Source organism: Ochlerotatus camptorhynchus, unplaced genomic scaffold (assembly GCF_037179485.1).
Source record: "Ochlerotatus camptorhynchus isolate MF236.1 unplaced genomic scaffold, CSIRO-AGI_Acam_v1.1 ptg000067l, whole genome shotgun sequence".
Classification (NCBI taxonomy): domain Eukaryota; kingdom Metazoa; phylum Arthropoda; class Insecta; order Diptera; family Culicidae; genus Ochlerotatus; species Ochlerotatus camptorhynchus.
Genome location: NW_027040557.1, coordinates 2,730,254 through 2,745,392, shown reverse-complemented (window position 1 = coordinate 2,745,392; position 15,139 = coordinate 2,730,254). Strand labels below are relative to the sequence as shown.

The 15,139-nt window shown below is 37.4% G+C and overlaps 3 protein-coding genes across 3 annotated transcripts in view; 1 reads left to right on the top strand and 2 right to left on the bottom strand.

Moving 5' to 3' along the window:
* LOC135697177 (uncharacterized) overlaps positions 1-6,343 on the bottom strand; it is a 511,087-nt gene extending 504,744 nt beyond the window's left edge. Inside the window, exon 1 of the mRNA XM_065216801.1 lies at positions 6,283-6,343. The gene's annotated coding sequence lies outside the window, so the exon portion shown is untranslated. The remainder of the gene's footprint in view (positions 1-6,282) is intronic.
* Positions 1-15,139, bottom strand: part of Usp1 (ubiquitin specific protease 1) — a 473,693-nt gene that overhangs the window by 373,005 nt on the left and 85,549 nt on the right. The gene's annotated exons all lie outside the window — the stretch shown is intronic.
* The window catches only part of LOC135697162 (aminopeptidase N-like), a 29,992-nt gene that overhangs the window by 4,604 nt on the left and 10,249 nt on the right, over positions 1-15,139 (top strand). The gene's annotated exons all lie outside the window — the stretch shown is intronic.

Genomic DNA, 15,139 nt, shown 5'->3' with positions numbered 1-15,139 from the left:
GCAAACTCTCGATCCCCCTTCTGATGAAATTAATTCAAGTAATCAATTTGATTTGCTCACGGATGATGAGAATGATCCATCATCCAAGAAAAATTGTAGTAAACTTTCCCGGCTTAATGCCAAGAAGGAAAAGATTCCCCCTATTGTGATAACCACTTCCGATTTCCATGCTCTTCGCATGGAACTTTTGAATTTCGTGAAAGTTAAGTTTTCACTACAAATTGGACGTCGGGGTGAATGCCGTGTATTGGCTGAAACCTTGGACGGATTTAAATGTCTTCTCAAGTATCTTACTGAGAAGAAGCACACATTTTTTACTTACGACACCAAAACTGAACGTGTGTTCAAGGTTGTCATGAAAGGACTGCCCAGTGGTGAATCCCTGGATCAGATCAAAGATGAACTGGCAAAATTACTTGGAGTTGTGCCACTCCAAGTAATCAAAATGAAAATGAAATCCCGTCCTGGCGATTCGCGCAACGGGATTTCTAATGATTTTTATTTAGTTCACTTCAAGTCTAGTGAACTAAACAACCTTAAGGCCTTAGAAAAATCTAGCCTAATGCTCCATGTCCGAGTGAAGTGGGAACACTTCAGGAAGACTGGAGGAAATTTCCAAAACCTCACTCAGTGCCGTAAGTGCCGGGATGAGGTCACGGAACTAAAAATTGTTACATGCCAGCTAAATGCATGAATTGCGGTGATTCCTCTCACACAAAGGACGACTGTCCTGTGAAGGAAGATCCTAAGAAATTTAAATGTTCAAATTGTGGTGAAAACCACAAATCCAATTTTTGGGAATGTAAGACTACAATCTCGTTATAACCAACAGGTAGGAAACGCTCCACGTTTCCGACCAGGTACAAATTCCTCTGCTGTTAACAACGGTCAGCGAGGAACCCCTGCTTCAAATGTTTCATCTGTACCTACTCCCCTCGCTGCTAACAATGTTCTGCGAGTTAATCGAGCTACCTATGCTGCTATTGCATCGGGTAGAAATCAAAATACTAACCAAAGTAATTCTAACCGAAATTTTGTCAATTTTGACTTAGGAAGCATTACTGCCCCTAAAATGGAATTTTTACAGAAATCATTAATTGACATGATTTCTGATATGCTTAAAACTAACTCCATGTTTGATGCTATTCAAACTGGAGTAAAATTTGCAAATAATATTGTCATGACTTTAAAATTTAGTAATGGATTTTAAAGCATTAAACATTGTAAGTTGGAATGCTCTATCTCTTAAAGATAATGAAGACGAGCTATTTAACTTTTTGAGAGTTCATAACGTGCATATTACCGTTATAACTTAAACGTTCCTTAAACCTGACCATAAGGTTAAGAAGGACTCAAATTATTTAATTTATAGAAATGATCGCCTTGATGGACCCTGTGGTGGCGTTGCCATCATTGTTCATAGACGAATCAAACATAAAATTCTTTCTTCATTTGAAACCAAAGTTTTTGAAACTTTGGGAGTTTCTGTTGAAACTAAATTTGGACAACTTACGTTACGCCAGCAAAAGAATTTTCTCAAGGGTGACCTTCAGAAACTTACCCGTCATAGGTCTAAATTCTTCATTATTGGTGATTTTAATGCAAAACACCGCTCATGGAATAATGCTCAAAGCAATTCCAATGGTAATATCAACAATCAATACGAAACTAACGATTTTAAATTGGCTCACTACTTGACTAACCTATTGGTCCCAAGCAAACGATTAACTTACCCCATTGTAGTCGAAATTCTAATACTACACAATGTTTGTTTTGATTAGCTATGAAAGTTTGACAGATAAAATGAGGGGTTAGTGGATTTTCCTATGTTTCGAGGGGTGAATCGATTAGCTTGGAACCGAAGATAGTACCAGAGCTGAGCAAAAAAGTTGAGCACGTTTCTTCGGGACCTACTAGTCTTAGAGTTACCTCTATGGTAATTTTCTGTTTGATGAACAATCAAACAGCCCAACATGCCTTTCTTCAGCAAGAAATCCCTCAACTATTGATTTGGTATTAACTGATTCATATCAACTTTGTAGCCAATGGGATACCCATGCTGAATTCGTTTCTGATCACCTTCCAGTAACTTTTGTAATATCCCAAGAAATAATTCCTAATTCCAACAGCTCTACTTTCAATTACCATATAGCTGATTGAGAGCAATATCGAACATTTATGGAACATAACTTCGATCCAAACATTCCTTTGCAAACCTAAGCTGAAGTTAATTATGCTCTTGAATCTCTGACTACTTCTATATTTGAAGCAAGAGCTGCCTCAGTACCAAAATTCGAGGTTAAATTCGATTCAATTATAATAGATGACGATCTTCAACTCTTGATCCGCCTGAAAAATGTCCGTAGGCGGCAACATCAAAGAACACGCGATCCTGCCATGAAAGTTATCTGGCGGGATTTGTAACAACAAATTTAAAAGCGATTCTCTGCCCTGACGAACAAAATTTGAGAAATTATACCCGAGTTCCAAACCCTTTTGGAAGCTCATAAAATTTTTGAAAAAAACCTCAATAGCCTTTTCCCGCGCTTTAGAAGGTGGTAAAATTTTGATCACAAAGTTGGAAAAAGCTCAGAAACTTTCTAGGCAATTCGAGAGTTCCCATGATTTCAGTTTGGGTCTTACTTGTCCTATTGAGAATCAGTTTGCTCGGGATTATCTGAATATTTTCTCTAGGGAAAATATTTTTGATGATTCCTGGGAGACTGATTTGAACGAAATAAAATCCATAACTAAAAAGTTTCAAAATATGAATGCCCCAGGGGATGATGGAATTTTCTATATCCTCATCAAAAAACTTTCAGAGAGAACCTTGTCTTTCTTGGTAAAATTATTTAACAGATGTTTCCATTTGCCATACTTTCCTGATAAATGTAAAAATGCAACATTTCTTCCAATTTAGAAGCCGGATAAAAATCCAGCTCAAGCTTCTAGCTACCGTCCAATGAGTTTGCTTTCTTCAATAAGTAAACTTTTTGAAAAGATAATTTTAAATAGAATGATGCTTCACATCAATACGAACTCAATTTTTGCAGATGAGCAATTTGAATTTCGCAATGGGCTTTCAACTACTCATCAACTCTTAAGAGTTACCAATTTAATTCGTTCAAACAAATCTGAAGGCTGCTCAACTGCAGTTGCTCTTCGAGACATAGAACAAGCATTCGACAGTGTTTGGCATGAAGGTTTGATTGCCCAATTGAAAAAGTATAATTTTCCACTCTATATTATGAAATTAGTTCAAAATTATTTAACGACTACCTGTTAGAGCAGGAGTTCCTCAGGGTAGCATTCTTGGGCCTATATTGTATAATATTTTCACTTCGGACCTCCCTGATTTGCCTCAGGGTTGCCACAAATCTCGTCGATGACACAGACATTTCCACAAAAGGGAGAAGTCTTCGTGTTATTTGCAGCAGGCTGCAGAAAAGTTTAGATATTTTCTCTTCTTATTTACAAAATAAAGTAAGATTTCTCCCAACGCTTCCAACACTCTACTTATAATATTTCCACGTAAGGCTAGAGCTTCGTTTTTGAAACCTAATAGTAGTCACATAGTCACTATGAACGGACTTTCAATTTCCTGGTCAAACCAAGTGAAATATCCAACCAATGATACCAAAAATTAACTTTTAAAGATCACATTGGGGGCATTCAAGCCAAATGTAACAAATATATAAAATGTTTGTATCCTCGTATAAACTGGAAATCCAAACTTTGCCTGACGAATAAACTTCTAATATTTGAACAAGTTTTTAGACCGGCCATGCTTTATGCTGTGCTAATATGGTCTAGTTGTTGTACTACCAGGAAAAAAGCACTTCAAAGACATTTTCCCCCATACGTTTTCATAGTGACATTTTTTGTAAAAATTCTCGTTACCACCTCTGTGAAGACAGCACAATTTTATCACGAATGAGTTATTTGAAATTGTGTGCTGAAAAATGTGCAATTTTACACCCAAATTACGTTGAAAGGGCAAAAACAAACATCCAATTAACCAAAATAACATTGCGAGTTTTATCGAGGTTTTAAGGCTCAGCTCTAAAGGTTATTTCATAATAAAATAATAATGTGAAAATGATTTCTTTTATCTCACTTGTAGGAGATCCATTACAAAAGAGATGTTTCCAGAAGAAAGAGTATAGTTCCACAAGCAACCCCTAAAATAAACTTTCCAGATGTAAACCAATTTCGATCACAGATCAGGTTGCCATTTAACATCGGCAAATCTATCACTATGAGTTGAAATGACTACTTAGAACACTATATGCAGATTATTCGTCTTAAACCGCAGTTGGGAGATTTCCACTTTATCGTTAGTACACAACACAGCCAACGAATTCTAATTCTTAGCGAAATAACCACAAATCCAATCAAGCAGTATGGTTACGATGTGGTTAGCTCGTAAACGACTAGCTTTGGCTTTGTCGGTCTGTAAATGGTCATAAATGCCGCTTCTTAAGACTGTCAACGGTGTCAGTCGTGCGGGCATACCTAATTTTATATATGGTCACATGTTCATGATCCACCATCTGGCAAATTCGCCCTCGCGCAAACTCTTGCCCTCATCTTCGTTCCGACTCTCAACCTTGACACCGTTGCTCTTGTATTTACAATCAAACCCCCCTTTTCTCTACTATATCGAATATCGGACGAGGAGCGGGTGATTTCCATTCCGAATGAAGAGGCATAATTTGTTTCACTTAACAGCTCAACAGTTTGTTAATCTATTGGTGGGCGCCTGTTTTCGTTATCTTAATTTATTCAGCCACACTGCAGTGCAAACTGGTAGCATTGATTGCTCGGAACTTGTTGTGATTAGGTTTTCCTCCATGGACATAATCTCCGCACGAGTCGAGATACGTTACTTTTTCCAATCTATGTAGGTTAGGGTGCCAATGAAAATTGTCATCTTGAATTTCCAAAACCGACCATGCCCAATATTGAGGCTAAATCGAACATGATTTAGGGGTGACGCAAAATCGTCTAAGTTTGAGTTTTTTTTTTAAATCGAAAAATCACCCTACATCACTCGACTTTCTGCAACGTTTTCTGTGAGTTAGAGGTGGGATATAGAAGATTAATTAATTGGCTTGTGCAACTGTTCCCAACTAGGCCGACGCCGGTGGTGTAGTGGTAAGCGTGACTGCTTTCTCACCCCAATGGGTCTGGGTTCAATCCCAGATGGGTGGGATTTTTCTGAGGCATAAAAATCTCTGGTCACGTCTTCATTCGGAAGGGAAGTAAAGCTGTTGGTCAAGGCCCATGTGTGTTGAATGGGTGCGATATCCTACGCAGGTGTGGAAGTTGTAGATGGCAATCGATGTCCGTCGGTGATTGGCACTAGATTGCGGAATAGAGACCGACGTTAAATAAAGGAATAAAATTGTTCACAACTACTTGTATCGATACTTGTATATCATTTCGAGCCATGACTAGCATCTAATACGTGAGACTTCTCTAGGGTGGTTCAAACCAAAAATATTTCTACGATAACGGACCAGTGTTATTCTTACGGAAAGTGAAATCTTCTTGTCTGGAATATTTTTAGATGCATTCAGTGGAAACTTATGATTTATGCGTGTATTTTGATGTTTTAAGTATGAAATGAACCGCCCTAATGAAAAAAAAGTGAACCACTCTAGTGAAACCTCGTATTAGGTGCTAGTGATGGTTTAAAATTATATACAAGTAGTTTGGAGATAGTTGTGTACAGGTTTAGAAGTCGATTCATCAATGTTTCATACTTTCATATCCTGCCTCTAACTCACGAAATAATTCTAAATCAAGACAGTCGATTTTTGCCAAGAGTTTTTTTTTTTTGAGACAACATCAGATCTCGACGTTTCATGCATTTTTAATCCTTCGTCTGTGCCAGAAAAAAAACTTAAGTTGAGTACCCCAAATTCAAATTGTCATATCTCAGTGAGGGTTCAGCGGCTAAAAATCTCCTAAATAAAGGAAAAAAAGAAGGTTCAACGGATTTTTGAATTTTCAAATGTTTTGCAAAGTAAATTTAGTGGACTATTAGTTAAATTATAAAACTTTTTTTTTTTTCAATCACTCATTGTAAAAATATACCCATGAAGTGCCATATTTTGAAGATAGACCTGTTTATATCACGAGATCCCAACAATATAAGATGCTGATTCGTTCCGCAAAGATGTTAAGAAATACAAGGTTTTCAAAACTATGGATAGTTTATGACAAAATTTACTCACTAGATGGGGCTAAAACGATCAAGTTGCGCCTTCTAAATACACACTATATAACCACCGGCAAACCGATATGAAACTTAAACTTAACTCTTGATCGAGAATCCATAACGACGGACTCAAATGTGCAGCGATCCCATCTGTCGAAACCATAGAAATTTGTTATCTAGATAAAAATAATTGGCCCGAAATAGATTAGACACGAACCAACTCATACATTTTGTATGCGTGTTCGTGGCTAGGATACACATTTTTCGCGAACACGGCGGCAGATGTCAGTTTTGTGCTTTGATCAGAAATTTGATGGTACTTTGTATGGTCATTCATTTCAGTTTGTCGGTGATATAACGACATCTACAGATCCTGCTTATATGGATGGTTCCCGTCTTGAGCAAAGTTGTTCAGATGAAAAAAAACCTGCCCTGAGGTTAAGAGTTTAGTCCAGAAATGACTCTCCAGGCAGCGCTAATGTGACATTCATTTTGAATTGTTTGCCCCAACTTAACATCTTGACTAGACTGAAGGTTTCCATCTCCAGTAAAGTTGTTCAGATAGTCAAGACCAATCCTAAGGTAAAGGGATTAGTTCAGAATTCACATATATAATTGTTTGCCCTAACATAACTTCTTAACTAGATAGAAGGTTCCCGTCTTCTGAGAAGTTATTCGCATGAACAAAACCTATATTATGGTAAAGAGTTCAGCTCAGCATTCACTCACCAGGCAGCGCTTGTGTGACATTAATTTGTCATTGTTTGTCGTAGCTTGACATATGTACTAGATAGAAAGTTCCAGTCTTCGGTAAAGAAGTGCAAATGAATCCTGATGGATGTGGGCGTCTTAGTGGAATACCTGTATAAAGAGAGAGAGAAGGATTAGTAATTTTCATTTAATTCCACTACCTAGGGTTGATGCATATATTATATCACGCTCTAAGGGGGGGGGGGGTTCTAAAATTTTGTGACAAACAATGCATTAGGAAAAACGTCACGATAGGGGGGAGGGGGTAATTTTTTGCTCGATTTAGCGTGACATAATTAATGCATGGGCCCTTATATGCTTTTATCCTTGACAGATACGCGTATTTCGTCTACAATGTGCAGACTTATTCAGTGTCTTGTACTAATACTCGTCTGAAGAAAAACATCGCATTTTACCGAATATACATTTTCACTTAGAAGCTAGGTAAACTTAAATTTAATTTCCAGTAGGTGCAGGTACTCCGCTGCTTACTCGTTGATGTGCCCTAGGTAGTAACTTGAAAAGCCATGTGTATCCGGTTTCTTGAACCCTGTAGAGTAAAGTTGAATTCCGTTGTTTGTTGATCTCGAGGCTCTCTGCAACATCCAATTTCCATGGTGTAGATACGGTTCGTAAAATTGTGGTGGTCCTCACATCTTCACATCTTCACAGCAGATAGAGATCAAGGAAAGGGATACTCGAGACTCTTTAGCATGCCACCTAAAACCACACATCGGTAAAGGACAAGACCTATCTTATGGTAAAGAGTTTAGTGTGACATTCATTTTGAATTGTTTTTCCTTACTTAATATATGGTCTTCGGCAACAATTTTCAGATGAACACGAACTTCTTTGGTTTTGTATTACTTCGCTGCTTGGACTTTACGCCGGCTCTCAACTATTCTAGATGTACCTTCACAGTTGTTAATTGAGAACTGCCTGTACCATATTTGCATTAGTATACTGTGTGGCAAGCAGGCATGGAAAATCATTTGCATTCATTTCATACATTCATTTACATTCATTTGCCTCTAACTTTTTTCATCAACAGCATTCTAGTTCGTGATGCATAAGAGATACGGATTTGACTTGTTAACAAAAGTTGTAGCTAAAAACAAAAAATATAAAAGCTCCATACATCATTTTGCGGAATGCTGTTGAAAAAAAAAGTAAGAGGCAAATGAATGTAAATGAATGAACGAAATGATTGCAAATGATTTTCCATGCCTGGTGGCAAGTACAATCATACTCCATGCCAGACCGGGAATTGAACCATGCCGCTTCCAGCATGATCTTGCTTTATAGCTGAGCCTCACTCAACCGACTGTGCTAAGGGAGCCTCCCACGAACAAGCCCTATTTTATGGTAGATACTTCAGTTCAGAATTCACTCACCGATTGGCACTAGTGTGAAAATAATTTTTAATTTTTTTCTCTCTCCAGTACATTGAAAATTTAACATTTTTTATCGACACCTAAAACAAACCAAAACAAACTAAACTGTAGCGTGGCATTAATGTCGCGACATTTCTAAACTGTTTTTTTTTCGACCACACTACATTTTCACACATAATAGAAAACGAGATCCAGCTGCGTGAGTGACACAGTTTTGTAACGTTTGGGATTTTGCTGTTTCCTGGCTAATTACAGCATATATTTAAAGTTTATAGTAAGGAGTCAACAAAAGCACCTTCTATCAAGGCAAGCTGTTAGGTGAAACCAAAAAAACTCAAATCAACGTGAAGCAACAGTGCGACTATTGAATAGGTCTAGTATATCTGAACAACTTTACCAAAGACGGAAGTCTTCTATCTAGTCAAGATGTTGAGTTAGAGCATACAATTCAAAATGAATTTCACAGTAGCGCTGTCTGGTGAGTGAATTCTGAGATGAACTCTTTACCTTAGAATAGGTCTCGTTCATCTGAAAAACTGTACCCCAGAACGAACCTTTTATCTAGTCTGAGCTAAACTCTTTATCTTTGAATATATTTTGTATGTATCTTGAATGTTACACTAGTGCTACCTGGTGAGTGAGTTCTGAACTAAACTCTTTACCTCAGGATAGGTCATGTCCATCTGTACAACTTCACGAAAGACGGTAACCTTCTATCTATTGCAAAGTGTTTAGGGCAAACAATTCAATATGAATGTCACACTAGCGCTGCCTTATGAGTGAATTTTGAACTAAACTCTTAACCATTAAATAGGTCTTATTCATGTGAAAAACTTTGCCGAAGATGGAAACCTTCTACCTAGTCAAGATGTTAAATTAGGGTATGCAATTCAAAATGAATGTCACACTAGCGTTGCCTGGTGAGTGAGTTTTGAACTAAACTACTTACTTCAGGATAGATCTTGTCCATCTGATCAACTTTGCTGAAGACGGGAAACATTTATATGAGCAGGATCTGTAATTATATATGTATCTAAGATGGCACAACTTGATCATTTCCGTTTTAGCTCCTTCTACTGAGTATTTATGTCATAAACTATCGATAGTTTTGAAGACCTTCTTTTCTTATATATCTTTCCATAAGGAAGCAACATCCCACATGGATCTCGTGATGTAAACATCTCTAAAATCAAAATATGCCACTTCATGGGTATATTTTTACAATCATTCCTTCCCCTGAGAGATACTATACCAATCATTTGAAATTTCCGAAATCTATTGAAATTTTGTTAAGCTACGGCTTTTTGAATCTGGGGTCAAATTGACCAAGGGTACAGACAAGGGAATTATTTAAATAAAATGTTCCAATAACAATATTTTCAAGATTTTTTGAGAAGATTTTATCTAGCATTACAGAGCTCCGGTGGACGCACGTAGCCACGAAGAATTAGTAAAATCCATTGACAAATAGAAAAGTTACAGCCTTTAAAAGTGGTCTGGGGTCAAATTGGTACAGTTTGTTAAGTAATTTGTCATCACCCTTTTTTTTTCGTGTAAAAAAATTTCAAGTACCATATAGGGTGGATGTACCAATTATGGCTATTATGGTGTGGTCCAATTATGTATGCCTATTCTGCGAGGCGTGTAAGGTGGTGAGGTGACAGTGAAGTTATGGTGAAGTGGCAATTGTCACCTCGGGTGAGGTGAGTCTCCGTGCAAATCACCTCACTTGAGATGCCAATAATTTTCAGTTTTTTTTCGAGGCAATAAACATTTTGCACATGATCGGTTTTGAAAATTTGAGGGTCACTTTTCTCCCAAACATTCATTGGCACCCTAATGTAGGAAGATTTGTACTGAATATAATCGCATGTCTGTCCCATATGCAAAAAGTCGATATTAAGAAAATGGCTATTGAAGTTGTGAAGTGCAATTCGCAGCTGCTTGTTCGAAAAGTCCATGTAAATTTATAAATGTTTACGTTACATTACATGATGGGACAAACTGACTTGTTGTATTTTTCATTTCTTTCAAAAACAAAGTCCTTGATTTTAACACTTAGGCTGTGTTCCATTTGGTGAATTTTCGCTTAAATTTTACAGATGGAAAATTTTCAAATAAACCTGCTATTGGACCAGACTTATTTCTGACAGACCAGGAATCAATTTTGACAAACACCTTTTAGAAACTCGGAAGAGCAACAACAAGGGGATTTTCAAATATTATAATTTATTTTCAAAGTGATAAATTGAAGTGAAAATTCACGAAATAGAACACAGCCTTAGTTAGCTCTTAAATTGACGAAAACGCATATAGGACCGCCTTGCCATTATTGGCAGTGCAGTTCGTCTATAGCTGTGAGAAACGACCTGCCAACCGCTGGGAGTTCAATATTCTCCGGCGTGCGCAAGATGCCTACACAGACATATCACCTTCCCTTGCCAGATGAACGCTTTGATTAACAAGTCTCCCCTCCGCTCATTATGCATACAAATCGATCAGTCAGTGTACGTGCTAATTAAATTTCACCATGCGTTTCTTAGCAATTCATTACGCCGACCGTATCAAAGCCGTTATACTGACAATGAACTCGTTGGTCACAACGGTACGACAAAATGAAGGTGAGTCCCCAAGTTCTTTCCGCGTTGATTGATCATTCTACATTTCATACGCGAAACGTGATCCACCTTTTATCGTTCCTTCACTACCGAAGTAGGTTATCCCGAGAATCTGATAAAGTTCGGACGTGTGATTGTAAAACCAAGAAACTAGTTTTACACTTGGCTAATTTAAATGCAACGCCACTCATCGGCATACGACCGGTACAGTAGGTTTGTGTATGACAATGCGATTTAGTCGAAGATAAACACATTGAACTTGAATTGCTTTGGTGCAGTGAAAATGAAAATGAGGCAATTACCTGCAGTCACAGTTTTGATTTGCCATGACAACTTAATTAGGATAAAAACTAAATTTTTGAACTGCTTATTTCTTGACATATTTGAGAAGACTAAATCTCAGGGAACTCGTAAAAATCATCTTGCAACAATATTTTTGAAATCAGTCCCATTCTGAAATTCGATCTTGCAGAAGGTAAGTTACAGTTTTTCGAATTAGCATATTTTTCGCTGATATAATAACTATTTACATGGAAATTGCACTTGTAACTTCGACAGCCATTTTCACAATGCCTACTTTTTCCACATGGGACTGATATGCGATTGTAGGCAAATCAGCTGAGATAAATCTATTTTTCGTTTTCAAAATGTAGTCAATCAAGATTCTAATCTAATCTTATCTAATAGTCCGAGAAAGCATATTGGAAAATGATTAGTAGGGACAGTTGGAATTCGTGACAAAAACAACCAAAATTTTACGGTCGAGAAATGTGAGATACTTAAATTTCCGCGATGATGTCGTAGCAGTATTTCGCAAAATTTTTAATTATCATATTTTTTTTTCTTTCGACCAGGATCAGGGCTGTTAAAAATAGTGATTTTAGTGACCATGTTTAGAAAATAAGTGGCTAAATAGTGACCTAAGAGAAGAAAAGTAGTTGTTCTAATGTTTTATGCTTTAGACTTATTCAGTTAGTATCTCATAAATACTTATGTAACATATGAAGCTTTTAAGCGAAAGATTCAACCTAAAAATTTGGAATCCACAGGGAATTTTATTTTTCCTGGAAATACCTGAAAGTTTCAGAGAATCTCATCATTACTCATTAGTTAGAGTTAAATAATTATTTTACTAAGGATATTTTAAAGAAAACAATGTATTTCAAAAAACAAACATTTAATTTTCGTCGTTATTTTCATTCACGCATTGAACTTGATAGACCCAGAGTGGATTTATTTTCAGTGACATTTTTTTTTTAGTTCAAAGTTTTTTGTTTTCCTTGATTTGTTTTCCGTCGATCTTGTTTACCGTACTGAGTACCAATGCTACCGACGCCAAGGGGGCAGCTCTCACAACTGAACCCTACCTATCGACCCATACAACTCATGGACCGGGTACCAACGGCTTTACGTCCCTTCCCTACTACTACTTCAAGAAATTTTCACGAATCTGGAGTCAAATTCCTTGTACTGTTTTAAAGGCTAATGAAATTTGATTATAATTTCTAAGGACCTCATTTCAAGGGAGTTCTGGGAAAATAATCTTAGATAAAAACAACAAGGGCAATCTGCTTTCAAGGTAGTTCTGAGAAATTTCAGATTTCATGTGAAGCCTGAGACAGTTTGGAGTCGAATTTCGAGAAAACCCTTGCGAAGTAAATTTTAATGCAAACTTACAGGAATTTCTCCGGGGCAGAACTCCTGTGAATTTCAGAGGAAAATTCCTAAGGATTCTGAGGATAATTTCAAGAAGTTTGTGCGAGAAAACGAATCCAGAGCATAAGTCCTTGGAATTTTTCGGAGAATACTACGGGAGGTGCTAAAATGAGGATTACAATTAAATCTGAGAATAACTCCAGGAAATCTTCAAAGGAATTCGGAAAAGAATTCCAGTTTACCAAACAAATTATGAGGAGAAATGCAAATGAGTTCCTACGAGACTTTCAATGTGAGTAGAATTCCAAGGGAAGGATTGAGATACAAAAGATAATCTGAAATGAGTTCAATGAAAGATTTGAGAATCTTTCCAAAGGGTTTTTTACTGAGGAGAATTTCTAGGTAATTCCGAGAAAAAATCAAAGAAAATTGAATTCGATAGTTCCAACGAAATTTTTAGGAATATTTCAATATGAATGCGTGTATTCTAAGTTTATTCAGGTGATATTTTTAGAGAATCTAAAGACGCGTTCCAAATGAATTTCTAGAATGATTCCAATACACAGCAAACACAGTAGAAAACTCCAAGAAATCTCATTATAATATGGAATGAACTATTCTGAGGTCTTCGGAACTACTTGAAATTTCTCAAAATTTTCCTAAAGCTAATGAAACTGCCTTGAAATTATTTTGTAGTTTGATAAACTACTTCTTATCAAATGTTTAAACTTCCCTGAACTTTATCAGACTTACTAAAGTTTTCGAAACGTCTTTAAAATCACTAAATTTAACGCATATGCTCGAAGGTTCTCAGTTCTTTCTTGAAGTTTTCGAAACTTCTCTAAAGTGTGTGCACTCTCATGAAACTTGTTGTACTACCGCGAATTTATTTGAACTTTCCTAAACATCTTTAAGCCTAAGCGGCGCCGGTGGTTTAGTGGTAAGCGTGATTGCCTCTCACCCCCAAAAGACCTGGGTTCAATCCCAGTCAGCGCCGCCGGGATTTTCTGAGTCATAAAATCTCTGATCACTCTTTCCTTCGGAAGGGAAGTAAGGCCGTTGGTCCCCGGTCCATGAGTTGATGGGTCGATAGGTAGGGTCCAGGTGTGGGAGCTGCCTCCCTGGTGTCGGTAGCATTGGTACTCAGTACGGTAAACTTATTTGAAGACCTCGATAGATTTCTCAACATCTCTGAAGTTCTCTGACAATCTGGGAACTTCCTAAAATTTCCCACTAATGTTATGAAACTAGAACTGAACTCCCCCTGAAATTCCCCCTATTTTTGGATCTCACTAAACTTGTTTGAAATGCTCGCGCATTTTGATACTGTTCATGAATGTTCCTGAAGTTCTCGAATCTTTCCTTTAATTCCATAGACTTCTATGAAGTTCACGAAATGCACTTCTGTGAAGTTTAGAAATTTTAATATAATTCTATGATTTTCACAAGATTGTTCTCAAGATTTTTCTGAAGCTAATGGAACTGCCCGTAAATTATCGACAATAATCTATAGCTTCTTCAATACTCTAGACTTTCTTGATGATATTAAAACTACCCGAATTTCCTCAAAGTTCTCCAGAATGCCCTGATTTCTCAGTATTTTTATAACAACCCGCCATTTTACTAATATTAATTGAATTGCCTTGAAGTTTCCACTATTTTTCTTAAGTTTTATAAACGCTCTTTTCCTTTTGGTACAACACAATAAACACTTTATCCTCCGCTATCCAATAATCCTCCTCATCTCACTGCGTCCTAGCAAGAAGTACGGTCGACTTGTTTCGCGCTCCGTTGTTTTGGAAGTTTTCTCGGTATTCGCTTGATATAAATTATCAGTTTTTTCTCACTAAGTGACTCCTGGCATAGTTCCCGGTAAATTGATCGAAAAGTGAGTTTTTTTTGTAGTAGAAAGTGTCATTTTCGGAACGATTAATCCGTGCTATTGGTAATTCGCAAAACAATTTGGGCATCATCGTTGCGTGGTCACGCATACGCGCTCACGCATACCCGCTTACGTATCATCATCATCGAGTGTGAGCACCCGTTTCTACATCTACATCGTTCATCAATCATCGTGCGCCTGTGTGCGCTGAGTACCGAGCCTCGATCAAGTGCACCACAGCGAAGGTCATCCACGCAGCGCGTCTCTTCCAGCCATCTGTGTAAACGCCTACACATATAACGCTCGGTGGTAGTAGTATAGGATTATCAGATAAGTTTTTGTTTTTTTTCTTGTTTCTTTTCCTCCCCCATTAGTTAAATTTTCATTTTGTATTTCTGTGTTTGTAGTGTTTTCTGTGTATTGTGTCTGTGCGTTCAGAGGGAGAGCGTTTTGCGCTCCCACTAGTTGAACAAAATGGATGTTTTGTCAGAAGACGACATGGATGACCATTCATCTCAGAATAATGATGATGTCATCCCTGGTTCGTCGTCTCAGTCTGTCAATGGGCAGGATGAGAAAAGCTCCAGATTGCGGGCCTACCCGAATGACTCGA